Source organism: Chanodichthys erythropterus, chromosome 10 (assembly GCF_024489055.1).
Source record: "Chanodichthys erythropterus isolate Z2021 chromosome 10, ASM2448905v1, whole genome shotgun sequence".
NCBI classification, from domain to species: domain Eukaryota; kingdom Metazoa; phylum Chordata; class Actinopteri; order Cypriniformes; family Xenocyprididae; genus Chanodichthys; species Chanodichthys erythropterus.
In genome coordinates, this window is record NC_090230.1 from 58,833,251 (window position 1) to 58,854,682 (window position 21,432).

Here is a 21,432-nt window from a genome sequence, read left to right on the forward strand (position 1 = left end):
TGCGAACGTGAGAGTGTTCCTCTTACCAGTTAACATATAATCTGTGCTTTGTTTTTATTTATTTTCATTTTTAGTTTAGTGAATTCTCTTCTGCTTTAAAAAGAATTACTTTTATTTGTAGATTGTAATGTTGTTAGAATGTAATGTGATTTTAACCCCCTTTTTTGCACATAATCTATAGAATAGTCTACATGGTTATATTCACTATATTTGTTTTCACAGCCTTCAATATGAACATTGTTTGAAGGACGGCATTGGGCAGGATGTAAAATAACATTTTGTAAAATAAATAGAATTTTTAAAATCCAAATAGGAAAAAGTAGAAAATACTGAGATAGGCTATACCAGATCACCATTTAGCCAAAAAATACTGAGATGTGATTACCTATTACAGCGTAATACAAGCTCTTAACTTAATGAAAAAGCTGAATTAATTGCTTGTTGATTAGCTAATCATTTTTATTAATGTTTAGATCAATCGATTTTCAAAATAAATAATTGTCAGTTACAGTCGTGCTTGAAGAAATCGAAAAATGTGTGTTAAATTAACATAAAAGTTCATGACACACTGGATGCGTGTTGATGATATTGCACATCAGCAAACATGAGCAGTGGCGGCTTAGAGTTGCTCTCGTGTGTTGGTGGACTGGTTTACACAAAGTGACACTTCTAGTGTACACAGCAGCGTCGAGTGTCTGGATCAGGAAAGGTGTGAGAAATTTAGGATTGCCAATAATGTCATGACCGCAGTGTGAGCACATGCTTGGTAAAGCAGTCTGACATGGTCATCTTGAGCTGCCTATGTGTTAATGGAAAAACTGCTGAGATCTTGCCAGGTTTAGAGGGGAAAAAACTGTTCTGTCAGTGTTTCCTCCAATACAACATAACTTACTGTCTAAAGGATGGAGCTTGCACAGCTTGTCTTGTAAATTATTTCTAGTATATTGTAGAAAATATGCTACAATTGTGTCTTTTAAAAAACAAACAAAAAAAAAAAACCTATGAGTATAGTTGCAGTGACTCATCAACGTAATCGATTACGAATATTAGTCAATTTGTGTGGAATGCGTTAATTCGTCAAGCTATTTATGTAACCCAAGGATGGCGGCTCCGACTCCTGAGCATGCTGAAAATCAGCGTTATTACAAAAATATCGAGCCCAATCTAAAAGTGTGAAATTTTTTTAAACAGAGACCGAATAAAATGGTGCTCTGTAAAAATAAAATGTCAAACCACAGCAGCACATCTGTGCAAGAGCATTTGAAAAGAAAACATCCCAATCGAATAATAATAAAAGACAGCAACATACAACAGATTTTTTTTATTGCATTACTTTTTGGTATTTCAAGATGCAGGAAAAGGCAAATTTCGCAACCGCACATTGTTTTCTGTGCGCACTCAAAGCATGCACGCTTACAGAGGCGCCTTTAAGATGGTGAGCGAACACGTAATCGAGCTCTGTTTTGCGACATAAAATTTACACATAAAATTATCTCGGCAAGTATTCTTGTACACAGTCAGTTATACAGTCTTAAGTGAACCTAAACAGTTGAGATAACTTGAGAAAGAAATCGGAGGTGTTTCATTGTATGGGTTCTGTGCATTCGGTCATGCATTCGTACATTGGTTACATGCATTTAATGACAGCAGCCTAAAAATAACTGTCATTAACTGTCAAACAACAAAACAACTTTAACAATAGCTGCGTTCCATTCGACAGGGTCCCTACGCAGTGTTCACTGCTCCCTACTCCCTGAGCACAGTATATTCGTTGAAGTGGACTTCGCTGACAATAATCGCTCATCGCCCTACAAAAACATCATCAACATCGAAACGAAAAGTGTACAACGGTGTCCTGCAGATTATGATATAACAAATAAATAGATATTATAATTTACTTTCGAATTTAAAATTGACTCTTACAGATTTGCAGCTGTAACTGTCATGCAATATGAAAATAAATTCTCATTTGGTTAACTATATAAATATATTCTTAATCCATGGTTTGTGCGCTTTCTTTTTCATGCGCAGCCGCATAGTAAACACTTCTGAGGTAAAAGTATAAAAAAAAAATGACAGAGCCTCAGCTGCTTTTCAACACTTTTACTTTGTCATGCCTATTCGTACAATAAAATATGCAAATGTAACACGCCATAACCATTCATACTTTCGTTCGTATAAGAATAACAAAATTTATCAATACTTAAAATACAAACTCTAAATTCCTCCATCGGAGAGCCGTTTAAAAACTCTTTCAGTGGCTCTGCTCCATCGTAGTTCTGACTTGTGCGCAATGACAGTTGGGTGATTTTACCTTTCTACTTCCTGTGAAGTGATGTATCGATGTTCCCTTATTCCCTATACCACTCGCAGTGCCCTTTGAACTGAACATGTTCGCACCCTTCAGAATGGAATCTCACTTAAGCTGGCGAAATACCCTGTGAAGTCCACTTCGCAGTCCACTTGTGGTCGAATGGAACGCACCTAATGATTAAACTATATTTAATTTATACAGTGAACACTATTCAAGTTAAATGTTCAGCAAAGTTACATTTGTCTTAAAACCCCCCCCATTTTTATTTGTATTTTATTTATTTATTTATTGCTGATCCAAAAAATGATCCAATCCGTGACTAGAAGACCGTAATTTGATCCGAACCGTGTGTTTTATGATCCGTTACACCACTATGGCTTTGTACGCTTTTGGAACAGAGCCTGTTCTGGTAATGTTAGCCAGAGCCTGTGACATGTTAGGAGTGTTGGGAGAGGAGGTCTGTGCTGTAGCAGATGGTTTTTGTGTGTGTGAGAGAGACAGCAGCTGCATTTCTTAGATAGCTGCATAGAAGACCGACACATGACGGAAGAGCGACGGAAGACTTCCTGTTTGTTTGTCCAGAGGAATGTGGCTTCATGTCACTGGGCATATCTTCCCATGATCCATGAGAAATCATCTCAATAGACACATTTGTGGATGCAGAAAATGCTAATTTTAAGCAAGTGTTTATATTTTATATTCTTAAAAGTAACTAGGTAAGAACGTTTGGGGGTGTGCCTGTGTGCAGTTTACGTTGTAGAACAAAACGTCAAAGTATTGTTAAGTTATGTTTACCATAGGCTTTATTTTACTTTATAAATTGAAAAACTTTATAGGAAAATCTCGAGGGAACCAGTGGCAAATTAGTCTTCCAAGTTTTGACGTCACCCCTGCACTGCTCGATTCACACTCCGACAAATGCAGACAATCACTAGATTACAGTATGTCACTTCTTAGACATTCCACAACACAACAAATGCCAACTGAACATGTTCATTTGTGGAAAACAATCGCTGATCAACGCCAACAGGGGTAATGTACTGATCCGACAAAACCTAATAAGGTCTCTGTTGCAGTTATCCATCTTCTGAAAGAGTACAGAATCTCCAGATCAAAACACAGGAAAAGAAGAAGCAGAAACAAGCTGGTGTAAAAAATGCTGGTGCTGGATGGCTTTTTAAAAAATGCTGGCGGGAAAATAATTAAAGGGATAGTTCACCCAAAAATGAAAATTCTATCATCATTTGCTCACCCTTAACTTGTTCCAAACCTGTACGAGTTTCTTTCTTCTGTTGAACACAAAAGAAAATATTTTGATGAATGTTGGTATCCACTAACCAGACAGTTGACGGTAGCCATTGACTTAGTAGCCATAGTATTTTTTTTTTCCTGCTATGGAAATCAGTGGATACCGTCAACTGTCTGGAACACAACTTGGTTAGACATGTGGGTTTGTCCATAATAATTGGTATAATATATATTTTGTATAAAAAAAAGAAAAGAAAAAAAAAAGTTTAGTTCCGTATATTTTGCTTTACAGTAAAATTACTTTCACTTCTACAATAATCTGCTGAGTGTCTTCTTTTAAAAAGAGACCAACCTAAGGTCTATATTCAAAAACATTCATGAATTACAACTATTTCAGCTCAGATCTATGCTCAAAAAGGGGTGACGGTTAACAGGTTAAAGGCCTTGTCTTCACTTTGGCTTTTTGTTTTCAAATCGCTTTCAGAGTATGACCCTGGCAGCCATTAGAGCTGCACGATTCTGAATAAATTGAGAATCTATTTATTTGAACGAATGAAGTTTTTCAACTAAAATTGATATTCAATTTTAATTCAGCTCTATTTCAATTACTGAAAATGAATTTTTGAGTCATCACTAAAATTACCAATCTCGGGTGAAAATTTATGTGAGCAGGCTATACCAGATATGGGTCCCCTAATCACAGGGTAGGGGACAACATTATGGTTGCCACTCAAAAACGGACCTTGTTATAAACATGCATGCATACATACATAGATTGACAGCATCTACACCGGACGCGACTGTTGACGCTTCGCATCATGCCACGCTGCCACAGCTAGAGCTGTCTACACTGTGCGACAAAGCGACCATTGAAAATCCATTTATATTTCCTATGGGAAGTATCGTGAGTGCTTGAAGTACGTCATAAATGGAACGAGGCATCAGTTGACTGCCGGGCATTTGTCGGGTTGTCGCACCATGCCACTCCACATCCAGTGTAGACAACATCACCGATTATAATGGTCTTTTATCACGTTGCATCGTGCTGCACGCATCCGGTGTATACACGGTGTGAGTGTAGAGCCACATACTGCCCTTACTGAAATTCTGCAGTGATTATTTTAGTGTGGCATGAAGGTGTCACTGGTTCAGCTGACCATGACTTTGTCAGAGCTGTGTGAGCTGTCTAGAACACTTATAACCTATAAATACACTGCAGTTTTGGACTGTGTGAAGTGTTTTGTGGCATTGCTAACTTCACCTATTTACACAGTACTTGACGACTACACATTATGGGTTTTACTCATTTGCTGACATTTATCTCAAGAGAACAGGGTGGCCGATGGATGGATACATAGGCTCTGATCCCGTGGGTGCTCGGGGGCATGAACACCCATGGAAAAATACAACATATTCTCCATTAATTTTAAGTAATAAAAAAAAAAAGATTGCAGCTTTCAGACACGACTTTCTTCTCGTTTTTATAGTTCATTTGAGGCCATTTGTATGGCATTATTTTAATGACAAATGTCAAGAGTGCATTATTGTAATGCGAGAGTGCATCCATGTAAAGAATCTCTCCAATCACAGGCGGATTTATTTCATTCTCACACAAAACTAAGCTTTCAAATATACTGTGGTCTCATGGCTCTGCTCTAGCTCAGATTTTACGTGCACGCTCAAACTTTGTCCCGTGCACTCGTGAATCTCTACTTGCTCTTTCTCTAGAATTGTCTTCTTTCCTGGATTTTCCAGAAGCTTTCAACCACCAAACTTTCATGATTGACTGATGAAATAACAGTGTAGGCCTACCTTTAAATTGTAAAGAAATTACGGATTCACCTTTGTTTCATGAGATAGCATTTCACGCTGCAAGTTCTCTAGTAATTTTATTACTTATTAGTTATTTTTGAGTTAAGTTCTTATTGTAAAAAATTATTGAATTTTATTTAGTGAACCACTATTGATCATCTGGTATAGGCTATATCACGCGACGGGAGTGCGATTGTGACAACACTCATGGATAGAATGTGCTTTTGTTTGGTTAGTAATATATTTGCAGTTTCTCTTCTCGTTAAAAGATATCTTTTGTGTATTCCATTCGTCAAGTGCACCATTAAATGGAAAAACTACAGTAGCCTACTCTTCAAAAGGGGGGGTGGGGGTTTGGAGTGTGGGCACTCACTGGCAGAAACATAAATCAGTGCCTATGGATGCATATATAATGTTTATTACATACACTACTGGTCAGAAGTTTGGAGTATTTAAGTTTTTTTTTTTTTTTTTACGTTTTTGAAAGAAGTCTCTTCTTCTCACCAAGGCTGCACTTAAAAGAACTAATATTTCTGTGGTTAACCAATAAATAAATGCGATAAAACATTTAATAAAAACAGACTTGTCACGTGACAAAGGCTGGATATCTTTACTGGTTGAATTAAAAAAAAAAAAACTGATAGATCAGTGGTTCCCAACCTTTTTTTACTCCAAGGCCCCCTTCTTCTCCAAATCAATAGTGCAACCGTGCGAGAACGCACATGCTGTTTGTTTGCACATCAATAATGACGGCCTCACGCATGCCTAATGTACTCCTGTATGTCACTGTAATCGTCTTTACCTTCATTACAGTCGTCATCCATCAAAACTTTTAGTGACAATTGTTTTCTTTATCCAACTGAGAGATGTAGTTTACGTATCCTACGTTCATGAAGCAGTTGGGTGTTTTGAGCCATCGTTCAGTCTATATTTCATACAGCCCAATGAGAAACTGCTTGAGCTGATCCAAAACATTCACAAAATACGTACGAGAGAGGGGAAAAAAAAGAAAGCTTTGTTTTAATATATTTTTTAAATTTATTTAATTTAGCTTTTTATTAATTTAATGTATTAATAATAAAATTAATTAATTATTAATATATTTAAATTAATTTTAAGTTACCTCACTGCCCCCCTTGAAAATCACTGACGTCCCTTAGTGGGCCCACAGATTGAAAACCACTTTAATAGATAATATGAAAAAAAAAAAAAAAAAAAAGTCATGTCAATGTTCATTTTAGAAGTATCATCTTTACATGATATACATTAACCTGCTCTCTGTCTGTGTGCCTGCTTGTGTGTAAGAGTTTGCACACTCAAAGCCAAGAATGCGAGGCAATGGTATTATGTATAAATAACTAACGTAATACTTTTCATACAAAGTGAGTATGTGGAATAATTAGTTAAGTTATCAGTAACAATGTAATATAATATACGTTTCTCAACTTTGAGAATTAAAGGTTTGTCAGTTGTCCATGATTTCAGTTTTAAAAACTTAATCTGCACTCTGTGTTTTTCCAACTCCAAGTTATTGTAGTGCTAAATATAGACTAGGACTTTGCAGTAGCATTTGAACACACATTAGTCACACATTAGAGAGACACGCGCCTCTCATCAACAGTAAATACCAGCTCTCTTCTGCAAAATATCATCATCAGATGCTGTTTACACTAAATATGATTAAACCAGGATCAGATTACACACACTACTGCTTCTTTATTTCAGCGTTTGTTTTTTCTGCCTGTTAAGGTTATTTTATTTGTTCACATTTGCCACTATTTTCAGTGGCCAATCTTCTGAAGTATCACTACTATTCACCTCTTAATGTCATCTTTGAAACTGTGTTTTAAAGTTTGGTTTTTTTCAAACTAACCAACAGCACGTCAGTATTTACGCTCACATTGGTTCAAGCTTTTTGAAGTCAGACTGGCTTTTATCATGATGCTGATATGGTTGTGTGATAATTCTGGCATTAGATGAAGCTATTATGTGCTTAATGTGCCCAGTAAGATTAAAGCTGTTGGATTTGTCCTGCAGATTATATGCCAACAGATGTTCAGCCTTCCTGCAAAAGTCATTAGAAGCTCGGACCTCACACACCACTGTGGGAATACAGTTTGATGGCACTGTGGCGGCTTAAGGCCTTGACACACCAGCTGATCATTGGCCAATATCGGGCCATCGTTGAGAGCCTTTTGGCCTAGATGTTGGCGGTATGTCCGCAGTCATAGCTCTTCCAGTTTCCATTTGTGAATGATAAACGCAGACTACTGCCACCTGCTGGTACGGAGTTATTTCCTGCCACACAGGAGCAAAACATGCATGCTAGTTGGCTGTTTGCTGTAGTCTTCATGGTGTGTTCAAGCGAAACTTTTTGGCTCAGATGCATCACTTTCATTGCAGCTAGTTCTTTGATGCCGGTTTGGTGTGTCTGGGCCTTTACTGCATGACATCTACTTGATAAGCATGAGCAAAACGAGCTGTGGAAAAATGTCTTTGCTGTTAGTCCTATTGCTCATTCATTCAGAATATCCACAAAAATCCTTTTGTGAACCTTTTAATTGAAAACTGTAAAAACGGCTACAAACAAAACATTTAAATACCCATTTATCTGGACAATAATTAAGATTAAGGACAATTCAAGGATCACAGCTAGAAAAAGTGAGCATAAACAAACCAAGTATACTTTGAGCTTTACAGTTCCACATCACCTCGTCATTTTTGTCTATCATTACACCCCTATAAACCATATTGTAATTTTTCCAATATTACTTTTTGAATATTTTTAAATATTTGAAAAGCATAATAATTGTTGATTGACAAATTAAGGTACATAGACTAGGATAACAGGCACGATATCACCTGGTATTGTGTAGTAATTTTTTAATAATTCAGCACTCATTAAGCTATCATTTACATGTGTTTTGGTTCAGTTGTACCATAAAACAGATCTGCGACACTAGACTTGTGTGCTGTGTAAATACATGCTGACTTTCGACATGATTTGACTGGGCGTGTGTGACCGCTATATGACACTCATACAAGCAATGCTGAGTGGGCCATCAGACTCTGCCCCACATACAATGATATTAATACAAAGTTATCATGACAGCTGACTCCATCCTGTACTGAACTGACATGTCAGTCAGATCTGAGAACTAAGCGAGATGCTGCAGCCTGCGAACAAAGATAAAAATGGTGTCATGGACAATTAAAACTACATGGTTAAACAGTTGTTTTGAAGTCTTTGGGTGCAGGAATTGAATCGGCAGTGCATGTTAACAGTGTTCATAGAGTGTGTAGAGCTGTTTTCGCAGTGCATTGCTGACAGATCACACCTCAGTATATTTGTTGCACCGCTCGTCAACTGCATATTGTTACTACATGAAGCTACATGAAGGAATCAGTCATGCTATTAGTCAAATCCAGTCAAGTCAGTTTTATTTGTATAGTTCTTTTCACATTACACGTTATTGAAAGTATACATTATTGCCTTATAGTCCATAGGACCTCGACTGTATAAAGACATGTGGTTCTGATTCGACTGAACTCTTGGAGAGGATATTTAGGTTCTGGAGTTTTTTTTGTTTCTTAAAAAGTTCCAACAGGTTATTACAGTGGATTATATTGGTGCAGATAAATAGAAAATATTGTTTATCTCTTTTGAATCTTCCAATTTATATTAAAACCAATATACCTACATATTGAGAAAAAAATCTTTAAACGTCTTAAAAATCTTTATTAGTGCTAGTCCTAGTGTCAGTTGATCAGACACTGTAGTTTGCATGCAGTTAAGACATTTTTTTGAGCTTAAGGGGGGTGAACTCAAACTCTGAATGTAAGGATTTGTCAGTTGTTGAAACTGTTGAAATGCTCCAGCAACTTAAACGTCAAAGATCAAACCATTACAGACACAAGGCATTTCTGAATAGTGACCCCCTCATGAACCCTGCTGAATAGTGACCGGCCTACATGTTTAGCTCTAACCTTCACTTCCACATGATTAAAGTTATTGATTTGCAGTCAGTTTTGATTGATTAAACGCAGTGCATGACATGCATTTGTTTTACGCTCTACGCAGCAATACAATGTTGCCTGTGACAATGTCTGAGCAGTTCTCTGTTGTTTAAGTGTTGTGGTTTTTCCACAGTTGTTGATGTACCATAAAATGTGTGACAACAGAGCCAGGAGGAGTTTGGGAGTGTTGTTGAAAGTGCTGTGGTTAAGTGACTATGCTGGGCTAGATCATAGATCAAGTGCTCTGAGAGGGACTGTCCACTCTGGGTGTGGAAGTCATGGTGAAGAAATGCTTCCAACAAGGGGAAAAAGTTACACAGGCTGAATCATGGGGAAACTCCTATTTCTCAATCTCATGTCTTCTTTTTTTATGTTTCCTTTAAGTCTTTGAATGGTTAATTGCTTTATGATGTGGGAAATGTGCCATTCAACTAGTGATGTTAGTTAAAGTGATCCAGTCACAGAGAAGTCATTGAGATTTGTTTGGATTCAGTGATTCAAATATTAACACTGGCAATATGGACCCTACTTCACAGTGAAGAGAGCCTGTGTGTGTGTGTGCACTTATGTACATGGCCATATAGACAAGAATACATGTGTGGACAAATGCCCACGTTTGATAAAAACCTTGACAAACCACGACAAAGTTACAATAGACATTAATAGCCAGAGAATAATTTTGGAGTTTCTGCAGTATAAATTGTAAAGAAATGTCTTGCGGGTGATGCATTTGAACAGTTATATACTGCCATACCACCTAGACCTAGTTATACTGAGGTCATATGGGGTCATGTGAGTGTCTGCGTGTCATTTAAGATTCAAGCATGTAGGTCTGTGAGGTGAATCGGTGAGAACAACCCCTGACCTTCCTGAAGATCTTTCCCTTCTTTGCACTTGCTCAGCTGCAGTTCTTGAACAGCAGGAAGCATGTGTGTGTCTGTCTGTGACTGAGGTCACGTTCACTAAAGCAATCAGACGGATTGAATTACAGGAGCTGTGACTGATCTGGTGCTCTGCATTGTCTGCTGTCACATCAAAAGATATGGGCGGGGCCTTAGTTTGTAGCACTACACATCATAACTTTACATAACTTGGGGTAGGGGTACAGTAAGTAAAACCAAAAGTATGTCTCAGAATTCTGTCACACCACAAAAACACTCATGCATTCTGGAGCGTGAGAAAGGAAACATCAAACAATACCTGTATGAATGTGTTTTACACTAGTGCTAGTCAGAAAGTGATCAAAACTGATCAGTTTATACTTTACTTTGTAGTACACTATGAGTTCAAATGTACTATAAGTGGCATCTAAATACAGAGATAGTATATTAAAAGCACATTTTAGTTAATATTTAATGCTGTCTCAAAATAGCACAGTTGAGTACACTTAGATGTTCTTAAGATGATCTTAAGAAGTACTAAAGATGAATTTTTAGTATATTAAGTACAAAATTAGTGCACGAAAATAGAGCACTTTAAGTATATTATAGAAATGTACTCTTTTTTTTTTTTTTTTTTTTTTTTTTAAACTGGGTAAACACGGACGTTCAAATGCTTGTGTGATGCGCGAAAACAACATGAGTGTGTAAATGTAGAATTTAAATTTTTGGATGAACTAACCGTTTACAGTTTGGGAATAGTCATTTTGACATATGCTTTTGTGCAATTAGACCTGTGATTGATTGCATTGATCATCTGAAGTGCGTAAGAGCTGTGCTTTGCTTTCTGCCATCTCGGTCTCAACTGAACTTGAGTGTGTTACAACAATGAACCAAAACTCAGCATATACTTGCCTCACAGACATGAGAAATATATCTATAGAAATCTTGAAATGTCTAAACAAACCTATTCAGTTGGAAAATAAATATTCTAGGGCTGCACAACGATTAATCGCGATTAATCGTTTGCAAAATAAAAGTCTGTTACATAATATATGTGTATGTTCTGTGTATAATAATTATGTATATATAAATACATGCACATACATGTATATATTTAAGAAAAAAATTATATTTATATATAAAATATGTGTATATATATATATATATATATATATATATGTATGTGTGTATATATATATATATATATATGTATGTGTGTATATATATATATATATATATGTATGTGTATATATATATATATATATATGTGTATATATATATGTATGTGTATATATATATGTATGTGTATATATATATATATATATATATATATATATATATATATATATATATATATATATATATATTTCTTTGTTTATATATATATATATATATATATATATGTGTATAGATGTGTATATATATATATGTATGTGTATATATATATGTATGTGTATATGTATATATTTCTTAAATTTATGCATGTATATGTGTGTGTATTTATATACATAATTATTATACACAGAACACACACATATATTACGTAACACAGACTTTTATTTTGCCCTAAAATATTCCCAGCCCTAAAATATTCTCAGATTATCATTCGTATGAAACATGCATATAGGCGCATCCACTACTGCGGATATGACGAGTCAGCATCGTCAACTTCGTCTCTGTAGCTGAAACACACAAAACACTAGTTTATCAATAAACTAAGATGTTTAGACGGTCTCCTTCTGTTTTTTTCATGCATTTGCTGGGGTGCCACTGCAAGCTTTATGTGTGTAAGAAAATAAAGAAAATAAAAGACTGTCAGCCATAAATATTAGCATTGTAACTTTACCATTTTACTGTAAAATAAAATGTTTTTACCATTATTTTCTTACTTTTTTTTTTTTTTTACAGTGTAATATTATAATAATAAAATTTTCATTTTTATTTAGTAATCTAACAACAACAACTAGGGATGTGCAGCAGCGACCGAGTACTCGAGTTCTTGACCGTGACAGCGATGATTGATCGTGATGATGATCGAAATGTATTTTTTCTTTTTTCTCCTGATTGGTTATAGGGCAGCGCCCTGAGCTCCGATTGTTTAGCTTTCCACAGTGTGCATCAAAAGACGCAAGAAGAGAGAGATTGGCCTCGAAGTCACGTAGTGATGTCTAGTTTCACTTTGACAAGATAGATGAAAATAGAATTCAATGCAAGCTGTGCAGCGCCAAGCTTTTATCTTGTGCTGAAAATATCCTTTAAATTCTATTCATAATTAATTTGGCAATAATCATCAGTGATTTTCATACTGTAAAATAACATTTTAGTTGATCAGAAAGTGCAGACTGAATCCAAAATATTGCTGAAATATTATTAGTGACACTTTTTAAAGAACAATCAGAGTTGCACGAGTTAATCGAGTACTCGAACCATGATCGAAATGAAAAATTGCCAACAATGCCCATCCCTAACAACAACATTAATTATTATATTGTTGTTATTATTTTATAGTGGTATTGATGTCGCAAATTGCAAATACAATTTTTATCAGAAAAGTCATAATTTGGTGCAGCCCTATTATAACATTTAAGCTAGACTATTTCCTGTTGTGTTACCAAAGGGATTTTGTGTGAACTTGATGTGAGTTTGTGTAACTAAATCGAACAGTACAACAGATGTTGATTAGGAAGTTACTTACGGGTTTTAATATCAGATATAAGAGTTTATGTAAACCGTTTTGTGCTTTTGCATCTCAGTAGCGGAAGTGAAGTTGTAATTGCAGCTTTGGTCAGGAACTTCCTCATCTGGGTCTGTCTAAACAGGGAGGGTTAAGCAACAGGAAGGAACATCATGAGCACAATTAATCTCAAGCCAAGAAGTAACTCTGACCACTGCTATGAGACTTTTGTTGGAAATTGGTTGAATTGAAGAAAGTGACATATAGTAAGTGTACTTTGTATATGTATGAAGTTATCTTAGAGTTATAATAAATTAGAGTTCAGAATTATTAATAGATGGATGAATGCGAGTCAAACCCACTACGTTTAATAAGTCAGTGCATTTGTTTTCTCTGCACAATGTATCTGAACTCATCCATGTTTGCTTGTGATTTGTATTCCATGCATTTCCATGAACTAAACAATCCCTCCCTTCCTGAGCTCAGCTGTAATTGCACAGGATGCAGCACTCCTGGAGTGTGTGTGTGTGTGTGTGTGTGTGTGTGTGTGTGTGTGTGTGTGTGTGTGTGTGTGTGTGTGTGTGTGTGTGTGTGTGTGTGTGTGTGTGTGTGTGTGTGTGTGTGTGTGTGTGTGTGTGTGTGTGTGTGTGAGAGAGAGAGAGTGTGAGTGAGTGAGTGAGTGTGTGTACGAGTGTGTGTGTGAGCACATGCTCCTCTGTGCCTGCAGACAGCCGAAATTCCCTTTTATGGCAGTGAAGAGCCTCTCAAACAGGAAATGACATCACTGCATGCTGGGCTACAGGCGGGAGTTGCTACTACTGCACTGCATTCCACACTATGAGACGCCACATGCTGGGATCCAAATAAGAACTTTTAAAACGCCTGTTATTGCGATTGATTGATTGATTGAGATCTGTGCTAAAAATGAATGAAGACTAATGAGTGATAAACCATGACAAGTGGTGCGAATGAGGGCAGGATGAAAATGGCCAGCGTGTTTGTTGTTCTCCAGGAGGATTTTTGTGTGCTTTGTCTGGTTCCAGACGTCAGTAGGACACACGTCTGGTGTGCGTCTAAAGTAAGCAAGGGATGTCTGTCAGCCTTTACTCACACATGAGTCAACAATCAGATTCACAGCCGCTCAAAACTTGTTCGGTTCATTTAGGAAATGACCTGTTGGGAATATTCACCACAGAAACATCACAGCTTGGCTCTGGTCTCCATTGACAATAATTGTATTGTGCAATGAATGAGTTGTTCAACATCTGATAAAGTCAGCTTGAAAAAGCACTAACAACCCAGTTTACTGCTGAAATTGGACTTATTTAACATCCTGTTTCCCTCAAAAATGAGACTGAGGTTTTGAATATGTTCGCAAGAAAAGCATAGGAGGTATCCTAGGGCTAATCAGTGTTAAAGTAATTATAAAAATTATTAAATTGACATAATTATTCATGACCACTTATTTTACAGAATTAGTGTTTAACGATATTTTGATATTTTGTTTAATATTCCTTTAAAAGATAAAGTTTTAAAAAACTATTCTTAATTAATTTGAGAAGTACATTCTGCTGTACAATAGTAATATATTTCTGTCACAATTTCTCCAAGTTAAACTGATTTATTTTGGCAAATTGTACTGAAGAGCTTTGAGTTTCTGGTGTGTTTCTGACAATAGTTTTTATCAAATGAAGTGGTGAAATGCTGCTGAAGTGACTTAGAGCAACTCTGCAGATGAAATTTGTGTGTTCATGTCCTCAATATAGTGAGACGGCAGATGCTGAATCAGGGTTTTTCCTGGGTTAAAAATGGTCTTTGGTGGTGGCAGACGAACATAGTCACCCATGTGAACTGCGAGACCAGCACTGACAGTAAATCCAAAATAAAAGCAGAGAAACCATTTGTTATATAAACGTATCCTATTTATTCGTGAAATAAAATATAATCACTGTCAGGACAAATATAGTGCTTAGAACTATTTTTTATATTTAAAAATCTGTAAATTTATATGTAAGAAGTCACTGAGTGACTGGTTTGAAAAGTTAGTAGTAAAATGAACAACAAATTAACATATAGAAAAAGTGTCAGGTCTATTATTTTGCATTTATACTGTAAGACTTCTTACACAGATCATTTAACATGCGGTATCACATTGTTTTGTTCCATCCATTGCTATGGTGGTCACTGTGAATCGAACTCATTTAAATATGGATGTTAATCCAGAAACTTTGCACTGTGTGAAAAATGTTATGCAGAAAGCGAGCAAAGATCCCTGCCATTATAATCACTGAAGCTGTCAATAACAACGTGAGGCACACAAAGCTGCACTCTTGCGAAATCTCCCATTATAATCAGTGAAGCTGTGCAATGAGTCTTTTATTGACATTGTGTTTGTACTTTGTTGGTTATAGTGAAAGGATTTGCAAGAGTGCAGAACTCACACTGAACAAAAACCCCAGTGTTTTGAATGGATTCCTACTAACTCAAATGCATCTGATTTTGAGTATGAGGCATGCAGAACATGCAGACTTCAGATTTCAATAGTATTCTTTTTACACTTAAAGGGTTAGTTCACCCAAAAATGAAATTTCTGTCATTTATTACTTACCCTCATGTCGTTTCACACCCGTAAGACCTTTGTTAATCTTTGGAACACAAATTAAGATATTTTAGTTGAAATCTGATGGCTCCGTGAGACCACATAGGGAGCAATGTCCCTTCCTCTCTCAAGATCCATAAAGGTACTAAAAACATATTTAAATCAGTTCATGTGAGTACAGTGGCTCAATATTAATATTATAAAACGACGAAAATACTTTTGGTGCGGCAAAAATACCCCAAAATAATGACTTATTTAGTGATGACTGATTTCAAAACACTGCTTCAGGAATATTCGGAGCATAAATGAATCAGTGTATCGAATCATGAATCGGATTGTGGGTCAAACCGTCAAACTGCTGAAATCATGTGACTTTGGCGCTCCAAACAGCTGATTCGACACACTGATTAATTTGTGCTCTGATGCTTCCTAAAGCATTGTTTTGAAATCGGCCATCACTAAATAAGTCGTTATTTTGTTTTTTTGCCTCACCAAAAGTATTCTTGTCGCTTTATAATATTAATATTGAACCATTGTACTCACATGAACTGATTTAAATGTTTTTAGTACCTTTATGGATCTTGAGAGAGGAAGTGACATTGCTTCCTATGGAGGCCTCACGGAGCCTTCAGATTTCAACTAAAATATCTTAATTTGTGTTCTGAAGATTAACGAAGGTCTTACGGGTGTGAAACGACATGAGGGTGAGTAATAAATGACAGAATTTTCATTTTTGGGTGAAGTAACCCTTTAAATATTCACAGACCTGCCCTACTTTTAATTTATTAATTGAAAATTTGCCAAATTCCATGACATTCCATGTTACAAAATCAATACTGTTTTCATTACTGGATTTCACATTTCCAACTGTTTACCACATCACAAATATCATAGGGCCATAAATATTGTTTTTTCCATTTCCTGAAGTTATTACTTGCATTAAACCAGTATGCTGTGGTGTATTTGATAAAAATCTGAGCTGGTTACTAATCACCCCTTGCCTCTGTGGGCTTTATGGTTGGATAGAGTCAACATTACTTCCTCCAAATAGACAATGGCCACATGGCCCATTTATTGGCTAATCAGAGCTAGTGTGAGTGTGGATGGATCTCTTGAGCTCTGACGGCAGCCATCAACAGCTATCTCAGTCACGGGACTGATTATCTCGTCAGACTCTTGAGTGAGCTTTCAGACAGGTGAGAACTTGTCTTGTCCCCTTAAAGACTCACAGTGTGTCAATGTTAACTCTCTCAAGGGTCTGTTTTTATGAATGCTGGTCAACAGCTGTTTTCAGGGACACATACCTTCAGGCCAATACTTATCATCACAATTAACATGCCTTCCCAGCTTTTGTGTCTGAAGGAGACCCTCTCCATCAATGATCGCAAGCACTGGAATCTTTCAAGACAAATCATTCAATAATTGTTGACATATTGATCAATGCAAGTCAGTTCCGGAGACTCAATTTTTTTGCTGGATTCTAGGACACAGCAGCATTCATTGGAAATGAGCAAGCAGACATGGTTGCGACAGAAGCTCTTAATGAATGAATCAGTGAATGCCAAATCCCTCCTTCAGACCTCAAGCCCTTAATCAACCATATTATATAAATGACAAGCAGAATGGGAAGAATGTCAAAATAATAAATTATTTAAAATAAATCCTGTGGTGGGAAAAATATGTTTCTACACTTTTAGATCCACACATGACTAAGCTGTATATTAAGGTGTCGTTTAGGCCATACTAAACTGACTCATGGGCATTTATTGAAGAACCACCGAAATGTCAACATTGTAGCACTAACTTGTGTTTTTAGTTTGCTCAGTTTTTGATTTAATGAGAGGTTTTTTTTAAGGACATATTTTGTAAGATGGAACCAGAAAAAACCTTTTAAAACATTTAAAGAATCTTGTATAGAGTTTTATATATATAATTATGTAGTCTTTTTTTTTTCCTAAGTTGAATTTTATCAAATTTATTTAATTGTTGGTTCAATATTGAATCTGTATCTGCCATGTAAATAGCCTGTGAAGCAAATATGGTAATAAATATAAATTTTCACACTGTACTTAAACCCGGGTTATCAACGTTCTAAAACCAGCTTTTAACCCCAGATAAATAAACATTTCACACTTGTTATTTAGAAGCGGGGTTAACATCACTTTTTACCTGAGGTTATCAGGGCTCTACACTGTGACCATTTCAGTTGCATTTGCGGCTGAAAATAACTGTGCGCGAGTGTGAAAAAATATTTAGCCGCATCGGTGCGGATGACCCGATTGATTCTCATGAATAGATCTATAATACAATCGGAGTAAAAAGTACAACTCCCAAAATGCATCTACTGTATACTGAACAACGGTTATGTTTCGTACTGAAATCGGCTGCTTTTCATACCTTCTTTTAAAGAAATTGCTTCTGTCAGCAGAGCAAGTTCAAAAGACGTGCGCAACGGACAAAACTTCAAAGATTGTTTACAGGTTGAAATAGGTAATGCGCAGTTACCAGACCATCTCATGCTGCTGCTGTTTCAGCCAAATTAACTGGAAATATTACATTTGGATTATAATAAGCAAGGTCGGAAATTAATGGGGGCTTGGGGCAAAAATGCCTCAAATTAATTTAAAAAACACTGTTATGACTGCCCGTTTCACTTTTGAAGGAGCAGTAATTCGGAGGTAGCAATTGCTTGAATGGTGGGTTCATTATTATTCTTAATGAAAAACACAACAACAAAACGGTAAAATGATAAAATCGCTTAAATATTCGCTTTTAGATTTCACTTTGCAACCAAATCTTCATCCATTGTTTTGTCATTCAGAAAAGTGAGGCGAAATGGTTGAAGTGAGGTGAAATCTGACTGCTGCTGCTGATCTGTGCTTCAGCTCATGCTGAATTGAGCAGACACGTTCAGTTTTTTGGGGGGAATGGGAACACGGAGGCACCGCGATGCATCCGCAAAGGGCACTTTCACTTTTGCGATCAAAGGGGCAGGGGTTCAACCCCCCCTCTGACTTATGATTATCCGGTTCTTTGTTGTGTACCTCAGCTAAGAGCTGCTCACTCAGATCAGACAGGAAGAGACTGACATTTCAAGTAACCAACTGTAGTTCACCTTTTACAGGATGTTTGGGTCAGATAAATCTGAAATGTTGAGAACAAAGTGGAATAAATCGTTGTGCTCGTCATTACTTTAAAAATTCATTGCATATCTTTCAAAGATTCAGTGTCATGACCTTAAGATTACAATCTTTGTCAACTGGTTCTTGTAAACAGCACTTCCTCTCACCATGTTTGAGTCTGTATGCATCAGATGCGCTTTGTGACTCCAGATCCCTCAGGAAATGCTTTTTTCTGCATGACCCACCTGTATAGTAAATTAAATTAAATTATAAAAACAACACCAAGATGGGAAGTTCACACCTGGCATCAACCCAATGTGGATACTTATTCTGCAGTGGCAGGTAATTCTGCATTATCTAGCAGTCACAGTGGCAAGCAACCTGTAACATGTTTTTGTCAGTGCCTAGTAACAAGGACACAACAGCTTGAAGAACAGACTAAAGAAAAGCTGCTGAGGCATGCATCTGTTTGGATGTTCAGTCTCTGCTATTTACACCCTCACAGCGCAAATTCTTTTCATAGTACGTGTGCATGCTAGGTATTTTCACACTTGTTTTTTGGGGCCTCAAGCATATATCTGAATGTTAAAAATAAACTCAGAATTTTGTCTCCCTCTCTTCTTTTTCTTCAAAAAAGAAAATTAAATTCAAGTGAATTTAAAAAGGTCTGAGTTGAGTTTTTATAAAATCTAGGAAATTTATGTGATCTATGATCATTATAAAGCACATGCTGTGCAAAGACTGTAAAGATCAATTTACTCCAAGTACGATAACTACAGTATAATGATAACTGTAAAGGCCTTTGCACACTGAGTCCGAAATTCGCATGCAAAATTTTTGCACGTTAAAAAATAAATTCGACCTCACGTTGTCAATCACGTTTACACACTGCCTCCGAAACTTTCGTACGTCAAAAAAATATTCAGATCCGGTTTGATTTTCTGCGTTTTTCGCATCCGTGGCACGCATTTTGAGAGACGTTTTGACAATTCAGAGCCGTAGGAGAACACAAAAATCCAGAATGCAATCTGACAAGTTGATCCACGTCTTCTACAGATATATGCTGTCATACAGCAGCACTGAATGACAAACAACGTGCGGATTGTGCCAGTAGTAAAGCATCAAACTGAGGCACTGACATCCTGAAGTAAACTTTGAAACGCTCGGGATAATCACGCAGCTCCTTGATGAGGTGAACTCTCCTTTCTCTCTATGCAATCTTGGAATTGAATGGACCCAATATTTCCTCTTTCTTTTTCGCTTTTTAAGAAGAGAGGAGACAACTAAATCGTGCTCACTGCTTGAAGGCTTCATTTTGTATTGTTTTAACGCAACGCATTAATTTTTACACATCGGACTCAGTGTGCAAGGTCTCTGCGCGTGATGATTTTTTAGGATTATGAATACGGAAAAATTTCGGACTCGTGTGCAAAGGCCTTAACTGTAAGTTTTCATAATCATTCTAACTCTGAAAATAAGGAAGTTCACACCACAACAATAACTATAATGGCACAGAATCTGCCATTATATGATCTGAATCACTTTCAGAACTATTTTTTTCCAGCTGATGAATGATAAAAACATTGACAGCCAATCATAATCCATCCTGCTTTAAGGAGCTTGAGCAGGGTTGTAGCCTGTACGTCTAATAAACTGAACTTGGTGTGGATGTTAATGTAGTTATCATTTTAGTTATATCATTCTTGGTGTGAATGTGCCTCAGATCTGACCCCAGAAGCCTCATTGTCATCCATGTAAAATTAAATATGGTGCATACTATACTATATATAATTGTGTCTATTTGTATGATTTCATATTTCATATTAGTTATTTCATCCATTCTCCAAACCGCTTGTCCTCTGGAGGGTTGTGGGGTCACTGAAGCCTATCCCAGTGTCTCAAGCTGATAGATAACTCAACCCTGTGATAGATAGCCTTGAGCTATTTTAGATCATTTAAAAAGTGACTGGTAAATTTTTGCATTTACTCTAATTGTGAAATGCGTGGCAGTCAAGCTCAGAAATTAGTTATTTTAGTGCTCTGCCAAGCGTTCGTTGTGGCTGTTATCAGTGGTGAAGAGTGACGATGCTAATGTGTTCCTCGCGCACATCAGTCTATCGCTTTTCCACAGCTGTTTCTGGTTTGAAATGAGAAAATACTTCACTACTGATCTTTGGACACACACATCACTATTTATGAATTAGAAGAGTAAAAGTACTACATTTTGTGAAGAACATGGTCATTTAATATGAACATTCACAACACTACAGTAAGTATATGCTGTATTGATTCTGCATGTACTGTATAACCGCTTGCCTCGCTCCTGCAAAAGTTCTTCTAGTATTAATCATCTATTCAAGGATTATATTAACATGTATGTTAACTCTTGAAATTATTTCTGCATCACATAATTAGTATTCTATTCATAATCTGTTTGGTGGCATCACAACCATGACGTCTGTGTCCCAAGCTTACGCTGTAGTTTACGCTGTAATTGACATGAACCAAACCAAAAATTAAATCATTAATCATAATTGTTTATATATAGATAATTTAAGTCAGTTGAAATTTTATAACCATACCATCTTTAGATGTGATGTGCATGCTATTAAAAGAGGCGGCGTTGACAGAGTATGTATATGAAGCAAGAAAACAACTGTGCTGATGTAATTGCTTTACATCGCCTGCATGCACCATGCAGGCTTCAACCTGGCTTATATAAATGGATAATTTCACTCAATGAGAAGTGTATTTGTTTCCTGTCG

General features: G+C 36.5%; 1 protein-coding gene across 4 annotated transcripts in view; it reads left to right on the forward strand.

The window, feature by feature from the left end:
* The window catches only part of tln1 (talin 1), a 94,630-nt gene that overhangs the window by 6,570 nt on the left and 66,628 nt on the right, over positions 1-21,432 (forward strand). The window contains exon 1 of one of the 4 annotated variants that reach the window (XM_067398387.1): positions 13,192-13,212. The exons of 2 other annotated variants lie outside the window; for them this stretch is intronic. The gene's annotated coding sequence lies outside the window, so the exon portion shown is untranslated. Of the gene's footprint in view, positions 1-13,191; positions 13,213-14,004; positions 14,025-21,432 lie in introns of those variants that run through there. One more of the 4 variants, XM_067398388.1, reaches the window with a different exon arrangement.